General features: G+C 45.6%; 1 protein-coding gene across 6 annotated transcripts in view; it reads left to right on the forward strand.

The window, feature by feature from the left end:
- Positions 1–16,435, forward strand: part of MESK2 (misexpression suppressor of KSR 2) — a 541,942-nt gene that overhangs the window by 521,670 nt on the left and 3,837 nt on the right. The gene's annotated exons all lie outside the window — the stretch shown is intronic.

Here is a 16,435-nt window from a genome sequence, read left to right on the forward strand (position 1 = left end):
TGATCAACTAGATTGTTATTGCCAGCTGCAATCAAATTGACATGGACATAAATTAAACAAGAGATGTATCCAGGAACTAGTAACTGTAGGCTTAAGGTTAGACTACCTAATGGAGGTTATCAAGAAGAGAGAATAGAGAGATGCAAAAGAATAAAGGAATTCACTGGAAAAGAAAAATGGAATGCAAGAAAGTACAGTACATGAGAAGACAAGTTACTCAAGTTTGACATTGAGGCTAAAGGTTACATAATGTAAGTAGAGAAGGAAAATATGTACAACTTTGCAGGTAAGCAGGAAAGAAGTGTGAGCAGCCTGCATATTCCTGGATTGTAAGAAGGCATTTGATCTTGTATAACATCAGAAACTGATCAGCAAACTTGGGAAGCAGACAGGGAAAGGTACAGTACTAGAACAGATTATTGAATACCTCAAGGGATGAGGCAGAGTGATGATCAGGGAGGATGTAGCAAGTTATGCAGGCATGACTAATGAAGGCTTGCAAGGGTTAGTATTGGAAACATAAATGTTCCACATAGTCTCAGAAAAAAGAAATCAATATTCTGCTGTCCTCCCCTCTGGCATTATGGTTTCTAGGTAGGGGGAAGTGTGCTGGGGTTCACCCCACTCCGTGGGGTCCTAGGGGAGTAGTGTAGTTTGCCGTGGAATCTGGATCATCTGGAGGTTCCCTGCTCCCTTCCTGGATTTCCAGGTGGGGCGAGGTGTCCTGCAGGTGACAGGCGTATCTCTGGAGGCTGCCTGTCTGTTCTGAGAGGTGGCACCCAAGGCAGGTATGCTTTGTGGTGGGTATCCAACCGCCCTCTCTTTTGTCCGCTGAGGTGGCTCAGTGGATGTGAGGTTGCTGTCCCAAAGTGCTGGTTTACTGGCATGAAGGGTAGGGTATGGCACAGGTTCCACACTGCATCTGTGCTGCTGGTGGTTTCGAGGTCCTCTTGGATGAAGGGAGGAACTTGTGGCCCTTCCATGCCTTCTAGTAATTGTCCTTCCGCTCTCTCTCTTTTTTTTTTTTATTTCCTTCTTTCTTTTTTTCTTAAAATAGCAATAAGAAAAAGTGCCACCATCATGGAGGCTTCATTCCATGACCCCCTCCTCCTTCTCCTCCCAGGCCCCTTTTTGTTACCACATCCCGTTCTGACCCAGCTTTGTTATTGGACCATTCTCTAGACTTTTCCCATACCCCTGTACCTTCTACTGGTGACGCTTCGTCACCTGTTCCAGGTGCTGCGGCTCCGGCCATTTCTTCTAGTGCTTCTGCCTCTTGCACGCCCTTAACTATGCATCCGGCTTCCCCAAATACTGTGCGACAGTTTTCAGATCGCCCACTGCCTCAGGTCGGGCTGCCCATACTCCTATGCCTAAATGTTCCAGACCATTTGCTGACAATGGTCTTTCAATTTCTGTTCATTCCACCCAGAAACAACCTACACTACATCCACTTCCTTTTTGCATCATGTTAACAAGTACACAGTGGACCAAATTCTTTTCCTTGCAACTGACTTCTCCAACTGATTATCTTTCAGGCCACAGTATCGGTAAAGCTCTTTTACAACATGTTGGCCAAAATATATCTTTTCATGCTCTTCAGAGTGGTGCATGCATCGTTACAGTTAATGATCTTTCCCATCTCACTTCCACTGATAATGACTCATGAAATCATAATGACACGATTGCGATGTGATGGTCTGGAGTTCTGAGACTCTGACCACAGGTTCAAACCCCACCCGTGGTATGGTTTGTTTCCATTGATAATGTTCCTATCACAGTTCACAAGCATGCTACTCTCAATTCTTGCTGTAGTACAGTGGTCTTACTGCTTACCATTGTACAGTGTGATTTTCTGTCTTGCAGTGATATTTTGGAGCACTTAACCCTTTAGGACCTTCTGATTCTCAAAGTGGATATGTATGTCCTGCCTGCTCACGGGCAGAGGCGCTTTCCCAGTAACATCGCCAATTAACCTTTGACTATCATGAACACCCATCCTCTGTTTATATTGCAGGACATTGCCTAGGGATCCGTAAAGTGGTCCCTACACCCCAACAGTGTCGAAATTGTTGGTGCTTCAGACATCCAGCTAAATGCTGCAGGTCCGCAGCAGAGTGCCCGGTCTGCAGTGTTGCGGATCATGCTGATACATCTTGCAGTTCCTCCCCCACTTGTCTTAATTGCAACAAAACTTGCCCTTCTTTTTCCTGCTGATGTCAAGTCTTAACCCTTTGAGGGTTTCGGCTGTACTAGTACAGCTTACGACCCAGGGTTTTTGACATACTAGTACACCTAAATTCTAGCGTCCTCAAATCTGGTGAGAGAAAGCTGGTAGGCCTACATATGAAAGAATGGGTCTATGTGGTCAGTGTGCACAGTATAAAAAAAAATCCTGCAGCACACAGTGCATAATGAGAAAAAAAAACTTTGACCGTGTTTTTGGAGTAAAACAGCGACTTTGCACTGTATTTTCGTATGGTATTTATTGTTGTATTCTACTTTTCTTGGTCTCATTTTATAGAATGGAAGACATATTACAAAAATTGAGATGATTTTGACTGGTTTTACAATGAAAAGTACCTTGAAATTGAGCGCAAAGTAGCAGAAATGTTTTGATTTTTATCAAAGTTCAAAAGTAAACAAATCATGCCAAGCGTCCAATACACGTCAACTGGTGAGTCTAATATTCTTTCCCAAGTACGCTGATATTATTTATACCATTTCTACACTAATGCAGCAGTCTGCATAACAGTAAATCTTCTATTTTTTTGTAATAATAAAAATTCAAAGTGGAAAGCCAAAGAAATATAAAAGGGGCCTGGGGATGTGACTAACAAACACAGAGAACTTGTTATTTTAGTGCCAGGAATGTCTCTTGTTTATTCTGGACCCTATTCGGAAATTGGCATTTTTTGAAATTTGTGTGAAATTGGCAAAATTGCTAAATTCTGACCATTTTATTGTACAGTTGAAATTGGTAAATAGGTGGTTTCTTGTACTCATTCGATAGAAAAAATGGAGTTCTAGCGAAATAGTTATGATTTTTGTCGACTAGTACATTTGAATTGGCCAAAAATAGGGCTCAAAGTGGGCAACATCGTCGAGACCGCTAACTTCGCGAGAGCATAATTCCGTAAGTTTTCCATCAAATTTCATACTTTTGGTGTCATTATGATCGGGAAAAGATTCTCCATCTTTTCATAAGAAGAAATAATTTTTTTTTTTTTGAAATTTGGCCGACCCTGAGACCAAGTTTCGGAGAGGGCCTGTCGACCTTCAAAGGGTTAATGAATGTGAAATCCGTTGTTTTAAGGAGACAAAAGGCCTTTCTTATGCTATGGCTCTCTCGGCTCCGAGTTCAGGGGAATCTTCCTCGTGTTCCTTATTCTCTAGTGGTTAGGAGACCTCCAACCTTGGCGGTACCCCTGCCTACCAGCTCCTCTGGTGCCATATCTTTTGGGGTCGCCCTCATCTCTAATTCTTTTGCAGTTTTACCCTCTGAAACCCCCACCTCCTTACCTCTTCCTACTTCTTCTACTTAATCTTCTTGCTTGCTAGTTTCTCAGTCTGCGAGGCCTCACACGCCTGCACTTTCTTTGCGCCTATCACCTGCAAAGCTGAACCTGTCTCCTAAGCCCAAGTCTCTTTGCATTTCTTCAGTGCCTACAATTCGCGAACGGTTCTCCTTTTCAGCCTTGGTGCCTAGTTCTCGCCCCCTTTCCCAATCTCACACTGTGAAGGTTCACCCCCCTCGTGTGGTCCCCTCTTCTCCTGTTTTCCCCCAAACTTCTTCCCCAGCCCCCTTCCAGCCTCCTTCCTCTCCTGTTCTACCACAGGTTTCTTCTGTTCCTGCCGGCGCATCTCTCCAGGTTCTTACTCCCCTCCCTTCTCAGACCTCTTTGGTTCCCTCCATAGTCTTCCCAGTCTCTACTTGTTCTCCCTCGCTCATCTCTAAAGTTGTGGTATCGGCATCTTCCTTGTCGGCTGAAATACTTGACGCTATCTCTGACTATATTGCAGAGACAAAACCCTCGATGGACACTGGTGCTCCTCCTTATGCCCCTTCTTATTTTTCACAACCCTCACAGCAGTCTTTTCCTACACAGCATTCAGATTCCTCCCTGCTTACTCGCTTTCTGTTGCCTCCACACATTGACTTCACTGACCCTACTAGCCCGTAAATTGTATCACTTCTTATTGTTGGCATACCTATCTTTGTGAATAATGACTTATTTACAATGGAATATTCGTGGCCTAAGGGGTAATCAAGGAGAGCTCCAGTTGTTGCTTTCCCAGTTTTCCCCATTGTGTCGGGTTATAAGAGCCTAAAGTTTGTTCAGCTGTTATCCCACCCATTTCAGGCTATGTGCTGTTGCATTCTTCTGATCCCTTTCCTGGTGAAACTTTTAATGAGAGTGCGCTTCTTGTGCGTGTTGGTATACTCTTTCAATAGGTCTTTGTTCGTTCTCTGCCGCATTATACTGCAGCCCGTATTTATTTGCACAGGTGGTATACAGTTTGTTCTTTCTATCTTTGCCCTTCCCATGCATTCTGTATCTCAGATGTTACATTCTTAATCTCTTCTCTGCCACTGCCCAACTTTTTGTTAAGTGATTTTAACGCTCCCCATCATCTTTGGGGAGGGTCCCACTGTGACTCTCGTGGTCATCAGTTGGAGACTCTTCTCACTTCTCATCCTCTTCATGTTTTAAATACGGGTGCTCCCACTCATTTTGACTCTCGCACTCAGTCTCTCTCTTGCATTGGTATTTCTGTCTCCTCCTCGTCAATTGCACTTGATTATGCTTGGTATGTTCTCCCGGATTTGCATGACAGTGATCACTTTCCCATTATTCTTACTAATACGTATTCCCGACCTCATAGCCCCTGCTGGTAATTTGGACGAGCAAATTGGGACTTACACTCTCATCTTACCGCTTTTTGCTGGGACCCTTCTTCGTCCTCTATTGATGAGCTGGTGCACCAGTTTTCAACCTTAGTTTTGACTGCAGCATCACATTCTATTCCTCAAACCTCAGGTAGGCATTCTCAGATGTGTGTACCTTGGTGATCTCCTGCATGTGCCCATGCAGTGCATTTGAAGCATGCTGTGTGGGGCTGTTATTAATATAATCAGACTGCAGATTGCCTTTTTGATTTTAAGTAGGCAAGGACAGTCGCTCACTGCATATGTGACGCTAAACGCACTTATTGGCAAGACAACAGTGCCTAAGTGTGTGCAGTAAGGCTAACAGATTACTAGGATTTATTTCAAGGAACCACACTATCATAATCTTGTGTTTCCCATTGGGCCACTTCTCATGGATTTAAATTTTCTAGTATGAAAACCCATTTCATTACATTCACTAGACGTCCTCTTGTCCCAGATATTCCACTGTATTCACATGGCTCACATATTCCAGAATGTGATACGGTCAAGTTTCTTGGCCTTCTGTTCGATCGCCGGTTGACATAGAAATCTCACATTTCCTCTTCGAAGGCAGCTTGCCATGGTCGGCTGAATCTCCTTAAAATTCTTGCGCGTCATTCATGGGGAGTAGATCGCCAGACTCTCCTCCATTTGCATTCCACCCTAATTTTATCCAAGCTGGATTATGGTGACCAAGTCTATTCTGCAGCTTCTCCTACAACTCTTCCTAAGTTGGTTCCCCTTCATCATCAAGGTCTGTGTTTATGCCTTGGTGCCTCTTGTTCATCCCCTGTTGAAAACCTCTATGCTGAGGCAGATGTTACTTCCTTAGCCGATCATGATGCTCATTGCCTTCGTTACTTTGTCCGCTCTCATGACCTTTGCGTTCCTTCTTCATATAGGTTGGTCTCAGACATTAGTAGAAGCCCATTATTTGATTGGTGTCCCTGCTTACTCTCTGTTTTCTCTTCGTCTTCACTCAGGTCTTCTCTCCAGTTGTCTCCCTTGTGTGTTCATGTAGCATCTGCCTTTTTCCTTTTCCCTTGGGAGGTTCCGATGGTTCGTGTCTGTTATCCCCTACTGCCGTGCACTAAAGCTCTCCTACCTATGGCTGCTTCTCACTCTTTTTCTTGATCACTTCTTGTCGTATGCTTGTGCTGTCACTTTATACAGATGATTCTAAATCTTCTGATAGTGTTGGGTTCACAGCAGTGTTCCCTGACGTTGTTGTCCGGGGTCATTTGTTAGACTTGGCTAGTATTTTTACCACCAAGTTGTATGCCATCCTGATAGCACTTTTCCATATTACATGTATGTCTCCTTCGGCATTTGTGATCACTTTGGATTCCCTCAGCACTTTACAGGCCATTAAACAATTTGATTCCTCTCATCCATTGGTCTTCCGTATTCAGCTTTGGTTGTGCCATCTTCACAGCTGTTGGCAACAATAGTGATCGGACATGTGACATAACAAATTACACTATTAAACCACTTTTGGGTTTGTGGCCATCTTCTTGCCACCATTGCCGTACTCGGGAGACTGCACTCTCCCATCTCCACATCGGCCATACTTGCCTTACCCATGAGTATTTCATGGAGCGACACCTTATTCCTCTCTGTGAGGTTTGTTGGGTCCCTATTTCGGTTCTTTACTTTCTTGTGGATTGTCTGGTTTACCAGAGCTCACAGGATTTACCTCCACTGATGCCACCGCCCTACCATTCTTACCTTATCTTCCCTTCTTGCACACAGCCCTGCCTTTGACTTATGATCACTTTTTGTCAGTAACTGCTAAACTACACAAACTTCGCCTCTTCAAGGGGGGCTCCTTGGCATGGTGAAGAGGCTCTTGGTCTGAGGAATTAGACCTGTCGGTCTACTTCCTCAGACCGAACCTAATTACCCCCCAATCCCCCGTTCCCTATCTCATCCTCCCCTTTTTCCTTTCCTCCTCCTCCTCCCCACCCCTCCCTTTTGCCCTTCCTTTTTGGCCTTTGGTTTTTTTTTTTTTTTTTTCCCACAGGCACGCTAGTTCCTAGGTAGGGGAAAGGGTACCGGGGTCCATCCCATTCCATTGAGGTTCTTGGCAGTGGCGTAGTTTGCCGTGGAATCTGGATTGCCTGGGGATGTCCTGATCCCTCTCCGGTATCCCAGAGGGTGGCTTTGGGTGTCTCTCGGGCGACGGGTGTATCTCTGGAAGCCACCTTTCGGATTCCGGGGGTGGTGGCCAAAGGAGGTATGCTTTGTGGCGGATTTCCGGCCGCCCTCTCTTTTGTCCACCGAGGTAGCTCGGCAGATGTGAGGTTGCTATCCCGGATTGCCGGTTTACTGGCATGATGGGTAGGGTATGGCACGGGTTCCATGCTGCATCTGCGCTACTTGTGGTGCTGAGGTCCTCTTGGGCGCGGAGGGAGATTTCTGGCCCTTTCATTCCTCCTAGGAACTATCCCTCCCCGGTCCCCCCTTTTTTTTATTCTTTTTTTTTTATTTTTATTTTCTTTTCTTTCTTTCTTTTTCTTAAAAACAAAAAGAAAGAAGTAACCTAACCATGGCAGCCCTAGTCCATGAACCTGCTACCCTTGGGCCCCTTCTTGATACCGCACCCCGTTCTGACCCCGCCTCGTCTTTGGACCATTCTTCGGACACTCCTCATGCCTCTGTACCTCTTGCCAGTGCTGTTTCCTCACCTGCTTCAGGTACTGAGGCCTTGACTGACTCCTTCGATTTATCTGACCTTCGCTCTCCTCTGACTATGCTTCCGGCCTCTCCCTCTACGGTGCGGCAATTTTCGAATCGCCGGCCCGTTCCACGTCGGACCAACTCTGGTCCCACGCCTAAAGGCCAACGACAATTACCTGCTGATGATACTTCTCCACCTTCTCAGAAAAGATCGACACGTCCTTCACTACCTTTCCACGCTCAGTTTCAGACTGCACAATGGACTAAATTCTTCACTTTATGACCGACTTCCTCTACTGCCTATCTTTCTGACCACAGTATTGGCAAGGCACTCCTACACCATGTTGGTAAAGATATTTCTTTTCATGCTCTTAAGAGCGGTACGTGCATAGTCACCGTACAGAATGCTACCCAGGCTCATGAGCTTTCTCGTCTTTCCCATATCGATACTGTTCCTGTAACTATTGAAAAGCATCATTCCCTCAATTCTTGTAGTGGTACCGTCATTCTGCCCCATACCATAGTTCAACAAAATTTCCAGACATGTGGCACTGACATTCTTGAACAGCTGGAACTCCAAGATCTCCCAATCCTCAAGGTAGACACTTGCGTTCTTCCTGCCCACGGGCGGAGACGATACCCTAGCAATGTGGCTCGTTTAACTTTCGACAGCCGTGAACTCCCATCCTCAGTTTATGTAGCAGGACATCGGTTACAAGTTCGAAAGGTGATCCCTACACCGCAACAGTGTAGAAATTGCTGGCGATTTGGCCATCCAGCGAAATATTGCAGATCTATCGCCGAATGCCCAGTCTGTGGTGCCGATGACCATTCTAATACGTCTTGCAATCGACCTCCCTCTTGCCTTAATTGTCATGAGGCTCACCCTTCGTACTCTTGCCATTGTCAAGTCTACTTAAACGAGCGGGAAATCCGTTACCTCAAAGAGGCAGAAGGTCTCCCTTATGCCATGGCAGTTTCTCATCTCTGCCTCCAAGGGAGACTACCTCGTGTTTCTTATTCCCGTGTTTCAAAACGTCCCCCCACTTCTGGTATCCCATCTTCTGCACCCACCTCTGTGGTTACCTCTCTCATAGTCACTCCTGTAGCTAATTCTTTTGCTGTCCTCGGCTCAGACGTCCCTACTTCAACGTCTCAGTCTGATCTCGCTTCTTCGTATTCTCTCTCACAAGCCTCAGTAGCGACGAGATCTCGTATGACACCTCCTCCCAATCGTCCCTCTACTTCTCAAAAGTCAAAAAAAGGTCCGTTAACACCTCCTACCCATCTTCCACCTCCTCATTTTCCCTTCCCTGTCTCTGTACCTGGTTCTCCCCCTCTCACTGGCTCTGTTACAAGTGTAGAGGTTCACCCTCCTCGTACTGTACCTTCCTCCCCTGTTCCCTCCCAAGTTTCTTCCTCTTCTGCCACCTTCCAGGTTTCTGCCTCTTCTGTCCCCTTCCACGCTTCTCCAGTTCCCTCCACCCTTTCGCCCCCCCCCCTACCTTGGTACAGTCCATTACAGTTCCAATCTTTACTCATCCTCCCCCTACCATTTCCAATATTGTCTCCCATACGACGTCTCAGAATTCTGAAACACTTGAAGCAATCTCTGAATATATTGCAGAGACCAAACCATCAATGGACACTGATCCACCCTCCGCTCCTTCTCTCTCCTCTACTCCATCTTCACAACTCCTTTCTTCACAGCGCACCGTTCCTTCGCTGCTTGAACGTTTTCCACTGCCTCCGCATGTGGACTTTTCTAACCCCTCTAGTCCGTAGGAACCCTTACCTGTGGATTTCAGGTATCTTTATCATTGCCAATCATGGCCTATTTACAGTGGAATATACGCGGCCTCAGGGGTAATCGGGGTGAGCTTCAGATGTTACTCTCCCAGTTTTCCCCTGTTGGTGTTTGCTTACAGGAACCAAAATTACACTCTGCTGTTATCTATCCCATCTCAGGCTATAATTTATTGTATTCTTCAGATCCTTTTCCTGATGGGACCTTTAATGAAAGTGCCCTTCTTCTACGCACTGATATTCCGTACCATCAGCTATTTGTTCATACTTCGCTGCATTACACAGCAGCCCGTATCCACTTGCATAGGTGGTATACGCTCTGTTCTTTATATCTTTCTCCTTCTCGGGCATTATCTATTCCGGATATTGCCTTTCTTGTTTCGTCATTACCACCACCGATTCTGTTACTTGGTGATTTTAATGCCCACCATTTCCTCTGGGGGGGGGGGTCTCACTGTGATTCCCGTGGCATTCAGTTAGAGGCTTTTCTTGCCACCCACCCCCTCCATGTTTTAAATACAGGTACTCACACCCATTTTGATCCTCGGACTCACACTCTCTTGCATCGATCTCTGTCTGCTCTTCCTCCGCCGCATTAGACTTCACTTGGACTGTTCTTCCGGACTTACATGACAGCGATCATTTCCCAATCATTCTTACTTCCCCTTCATATTCACCACCTCTTCGCATCCCACGCTGGCAGTTTGATCAGGCAAATTGGAACCTTTACTCACACCTAACTGTTTTTGGAGAGGTTCCTTCTTCGTCCTCCATAGATGAGCTTTTACACCTCTTCTCGTCCTCCGTTTTAACCGCAGCTTCTCATTCTACACCCCAAACTTCGGTCAGGCATTCTCAGAAATGCGTGCCTTGGTGGTCTCCTGCTTGTGCTCGTGCAGTACGTTTGAAACGTGCTGCATGGGGCAGGTACCGGTACAATAGAACCACAGAGAGACTTCTTGATTTTAAGCAGAAGCGTGCGATCGCTCGCCGTGTAATCCGTGACGCTAAACGCACTTGCTGGCGAGATTATGTCTCCACCATCACCTCTGCTTCCTCTGAGTGCAGTCTGGAAAAAAGTACGAAAACTGAGTGGTAAATATTCTCCTGACCCGGCTCCTGTTCTGCGGGTTGCCAGTGTTGATATAGCAAACCCACTAGATGTTGCCAATGAAATTGGCAATCATCTGGTCCGTATTTCTCAGGGACTCCATCTATGCCCCTCATTTCTTTCCTCAAAGTCTGCCAGAGAGTTAGCACCCTTGGACTTTTCTTCTCTCATAGAAGAACAGTATAATGTGCCTTTTACACTTCAAGAACTGGAGGCAACACTCTCAGCTTGCCGATCATCGGCAGCTGGGCCCGACGACATTCATATTCGTATGCTACAACATTTACATCAGTCAGCCCTTGCAGTTCTGTTACGCCTTTACAATCTTATTTGGTCACAAGGAGTTCTTCCACAGCTGTGGAAATCCGCCATTGTTCTCCCTTTCTGCAAACCAGGCACTACGGGACATGAAACTTCCCACTATCGTCCCATTGCTCTTACCAGTGCAGTTTGCAAAGTGATGGAACGCCTAGTAAATAGACGTTTAGTGTGGTATTTAGAGACACACAACAGTCTCTCCACTCGTCAATATGGCTTTCGTAAGGGACGTTCTACCATAGACCCCTTACTACGCTTGGATACGTATGTTCGTAATGCCTTTGCGAATAACCACTCAGTTATTGCCATATTTTTTGACCTTGAGAAGGTATATGACACAACTTGGAGGTATAATATTTTAGCCCAAGCCCACTCCTTAGGCCTTCGAGGCAATCTACCATCCTTCCTTAAGAACTTTTTAACTGACAGGCATTTCCGTGTTTGGGTTAATAATGTGCTCTCCCCGGACTTTATCCAAGCTGAAGGTGTCCCCCAGGGATGTGTTCTGAGCACAACACTTTTTCTCCTTGCTATTAATGATTTGGCCTCTAGTCTTCCATCAAATATTTGGTCATCACTCTATGTTGATGACTTCGCTATTGCCTGTGCAGGCGCTGACTGTCACCTTATTACAGTTTCTCTCCAGCATGCAGTCGACCGTGTTTCCAATTGGGCCACCACACATGGGTTTAAATTTTCCAGCACTAAAACCCACCAAATTACTTTCACTAGATGTTCTGTCATCTCCGATCATCCTTTGTACCTCTATGGCTCCCGTATCCCTGAACGTGATAGTCAAGTTTCTGGGCCTCCTCTTTGATCGTAGGTTATCCTGGAAACCTCACATTACCTCTCTGAAGGCAACTTGTCACAGCCGGCTGAACCTTCTTAAAACCCTTTCTCATCTTTCATGGGGAGCTGATCGTCGAACCCTCCTTCGCCTACAGTTAGTTTAATATGTTTATTATGCACCCCATACCCATCCTGTGGGCGGTAGTCAAAAGATTACAGAGGTACATAATTGGTCCAGGGACTGGACTCCAAAGTTTTGATAGCTGAGCAAGTTACAAAGGTAATGAACTAGATCTGGTCATAATCATGACCAAGTTACAAAGGTAATGAGCTCCAGGTAGAGCTGGTCACACTCATGAATAATTGCAAAGGTAATGAATCATAAACACATTAATCATGAGAATTTACAAAGGTAATGAGCTCCAGGTAGAGCTGGTCAAAATCATGACAAGTTTCAAAGGTAATGAATGATAAACACGTTATCACATGATTACAATCATAGACAAATTAGAGTAATGAGCAGTTAACAAACATAGCAGGGAATTCATCCATTGCCCCAACAACAGATGTTGCTAGGTGCCTGTCTCTCCTCGGCAGACAGCCATTGCAAACAGCAGCAAGTTGCCCCGGGATCTGCTGCTTGCACGAGCACCATCGACCCTCCCCAAGAGGTCCAAGAAGCCAGTGACTCCGTTAGCAGCCCGATGGAGAGCTCCCCTAGGGACATGTCAGCGTCCTGGTGGACGCCAAGTTGATTGAAGATCCCAGGCCCTCGTGTGCACGGATGTTGAAGCTTGAGGAACTGAGTACACACTGCCTGTGGCACACCTGACAGCTGCCTCGCGGTCGAACTCCACGATGCTGTCCCTGTAGTGGAAGTTCCTGTGAGCCCGGCACTCCCTGCAGTGCCATCGCTGACATCGTGGGTTAGGGGAGAAGTACCCTCTACAGATGGGGTGGCGCTGGGAGTTGGGTGGGTGAGGCGGGGGAGACGTGCAGGGGTGAGGCGTTATGAGAGGGTCACTGTTTACTACACACGCCCTCCCCCTCCCCCCCAGCAGAGAGGGGGGGAGGCGCTGACTGGTCCTGACTCGACAACACCAAATCCTCTGAAACTGCACAACACTTCAGCTATTTACGCTGAAATGATGCACTGGGATGTCCGTTCGCTGCTCTGGTATCTTCTCAAAGCATTCACACTGAGTTCTGTTAAGTAGGGACCTGGTCAGCCTCTTTGACCAGGAGCTATCCTTGAAAATCCCGCAGCTGGCCCGCTACACAACCTGCCGTGTCGGCCATGTTGAGCCCTGTGCCTTCGCCTACATTCCACCCTTATTTTATCGAAACTTGATTATGGTGACCAGATCTATTCAGCAGCATCTCCTGCTACTCTCTCTAGCCTTAACCCCATTCATCACCAAGGATTACGTTTATGCCTTGGTGCTTTTCGCTCTTCCCCTGTCGAGAGCCTCTATGCAGAAGCGAACGTTCCATCCTTATCCGATCGCCGTGATGCCCATTGCCTTCGCTACTATGTACGCTCTCATGATCTCCGCAATCCTTCCATTTATAGAATGGTCACTGATATTAGTAGACATTCTTTATTTGTTCGCCGCCCCTGTTTACTCCGTCCCTTCTCTCTTCGCCTTCATTCACTCGTCTTCTCTTCAATTACCACCTTTCTATGTACATGTAGCATCTCACTTTTCCCTACCCCCCCTGGGAAGTTCCAGCTGTTCGAGTCTGTTCTTTCTCTCTCCCTTGCTCGAAAGCCCAACTATCTACGGTCGCTTCTCGCTCTCTTTTTCTTGACCACTTTCACTCTCATTCTCATGCCATTGCTGTGTACACAGATGGCTCTAAGTCTTTTGACGGCATAGGATTCACAGCAGTGTTTCCGGACAGCGTCGTACAAGGGCATTTACTATCTTCGGCTAGTATTTTTACTGCTGAATTGTATGCCATCCTTACAGCACTTATCTGTATTGCATCTATGCCTGTGTCATCATTTGTGGTTGTCTCAGACTCCCTTAGTGCTTTACAGGCTATACAGAAATTTGATACACCTCACCCCTTAGTCCTCCGTATCCAAGTTTGGCTACGCCGCATCTTTACCAAGCATAAAGATATTGTTTTTTGTTGGGTCCCTGGTCATGTTGACGTACAGGGCAATGAACAGGCAGACACTGCTGCGCAGTCAGCAGTACATGACCTACCAGTTTCATGTAGAGGTATTCCATTTACGGACTATTATGCTGCAATATCTTCCCAACTTCACACCCGTTGGCAACAATGTTGGTCTACTATGCTCGGCAACAAACTTCAATCTATTAAACCGAGTATAGGTTACTGGCCGTCTTCTTATCACCAGTGTCGAGGTTGGGAGACTACTCTCTCCCGTCTTCGCATTGGCCATACTCGTCTTACTCATGGATATCTCATGGAGAGGCGCCCTGCTCCTCTCTGTGAGAATTGCCAAGTTCCAGTATTGATTAGCCACATTCTGTTAGACTGCCCACTTTATCAACGACCACGCAGAATTTACCTCCGTCGTCGTCTTCGCTCTGCTGCTCTCTCTTTACCTTCCCTTCTCGTTGATGGACCCACCTTTCATCCAGACTCTCTCATTGACTTTTTGACAACAACTGACTTACTTCACAAATTCTGATACCTTCAGCCCTTTCTACTTCAATCTCTTGCCACCCTCTACCCCCGTACTATCCCCTGCCCCGCTGTTTTCTGTAACCTACTGATCATCCCTCCTCCCTTCTGCCATCCAATACCCTCGCTTCCTTCCCTACCCTGCAGCGCTGTATAGCCCTTGTGGCTTAGCGCTTCTTTTTTATTATAATAATAATAATAATACACAAACTTCGACACACAGCCCCTAGCGTCCCTTCCAGTCCTTTTCTCCCCGCACCTCTAATCCCCTCTCCACCTAGCTGTTTATAGCCCCGGCACTATTTTCTGCCCTGCAGCGCTGCATGACCCTTGTCAGTTTAACACTTTATTTGATTATAATAATACTCGTAAGAGGAAACAGGTCCTGATGAGAGGAAGTAGGAAAGAGTAGTTGTTAGATACACTGGCTAGGAGTTAGTGCACAACTGTTGGCAGACATTATGGTATAAGCAAATTCACAGTTCTATGACCATACCCAGCACCACAGCCAGCATAGATAGTACCCCAGAGATGGACGATTCTACAAAGGAATCATCCAGCTATCTTCACATGAAAGACTAGCACCATTCTTTTCATTCTTCCAATTCATCCTCATCAGAGGTAAGTTAAATATAGTACAGTATTATGTGTATTGTTTTATAATGAGTGAAGGCAAATTGATAGGAAAATATATGCAGACAACATATAGTGATGTTAGCAGTTTTGATTCTCTGGGACTTCCAGGAACATAACTCTCATGAATCTTAAGGGTGTACTGTAAATGTGACTTGTTGGTTAATGTTAGCACTTTGGGTCATAACTGAAAGACCCAGGTTCAATCCTGGTGTAGATGGAGTTGTTGGACATGTTTCCTTACCCTTGTTGCCTTTGTTCACCTATCACTAAATAGGTAATGAGGTGTTAGCCTACTGTTGCAGTTGGATATCCTTGAGAGTGGTAATATACCTTAGACAGGGCTGGGTTTTGAAATGAGCCAAGGTAGGTTAACTCTTAAGATGTAAATTCAGTGGTGAAAGAAAAATAAAGCTGAAGAGACTGCAAGCTTTGAAACAGGAGGAAGACCTTGGGTTAAGCACAGTATCAAGCACATCACTGGAGTGGCACATCAACTAAGTAGTGACAGCAGTGTATTCTCATCTAGTAAACCTGGGACTAACATTTACGAACCTTCACAAATAGTCATTGTTTATACAATATACTATATTGTATGTCAGATCTGTTACAGAGTATGGAGCACTAGCATGGAGCACATACTTTATGAAGCATATAAGAAAACTAGAGAAAGTCAAGAGATTCTCAGCTAGACTTCCCAAGCTGAGTAAGCTGATGTATGAGGATAGACTAAAATGGCTGAGGATGAGATGAATGTTGAGATCATGGATGGTGATTTAAAATGGAAATAAGCCACAAGGACATTAGAAAGTACTTCTACAGCCTCACAGTGGTTAGGAAGTGGAGCACCCCAGACAGACCTGGTGGAGGCAAACCCTATACATAGTTGGAATGATAAGCATAACAGGGTTTATGAGACAGGGGACTGATGACACTGGTTTTATGTTGTTAGGAGGGTCCAAGAGCCTTGACTATTCTTGCAACTATAACTAGTTAAGGACATACAGAAGTAACAACTGTACATACAATACCTAAGCATTAGCCAGCTTTAGTGCCCCCCCTCTGTCTCTCTCTATGTCTCTCTCTCATATTCCCTAGTGCCAAATCATAAACAATAATGGGTGTAAAATTGGTATTGAGGAAGATGCTTTATTCAGTAAATCAAGTGACAACATAAATGCACATATGCACACACAGAGAGAGGTTTACAGATGGCAAATAATGTCTGACTAATTTCCTATAGCTTTATGGCAGTCACAGACCTGTAGTCGAGAAAAAGGTTGATTGGGCCAACTTTCTTGAATATAAGGAAGCATTTGATTAATACCGTTACATATAAGCAACTGTTATATAACTGTAAGACATGGAGATAACCAGGAAGGATTCATGATCATGACACGAAGACTGTTCAGGGAAGTATATAGCATGTATAGGGACAAACTCTGAGAAGTGAGGAGATGGATCAGGAGAGACAAGCACACTAGGAAGTATGATGAATGAGA

The sequence above is a fragment of the Cherax quadricarinatus genome, chromosome 7 (genome assembly GCF_038502225.1).
Source record: "Cherax quadricarinatus isolate ZL_2023a chromosome 7, ASM3850222v1, whole genome shotgun sequence".
In the NCBI taxonomy this organism is placed as follows: Eukaryota; Metazoa; Arthropoda; class Malacostraca; order Decapoda; family Parastacidae; genus Cherax; species Cherax quadricarinatus.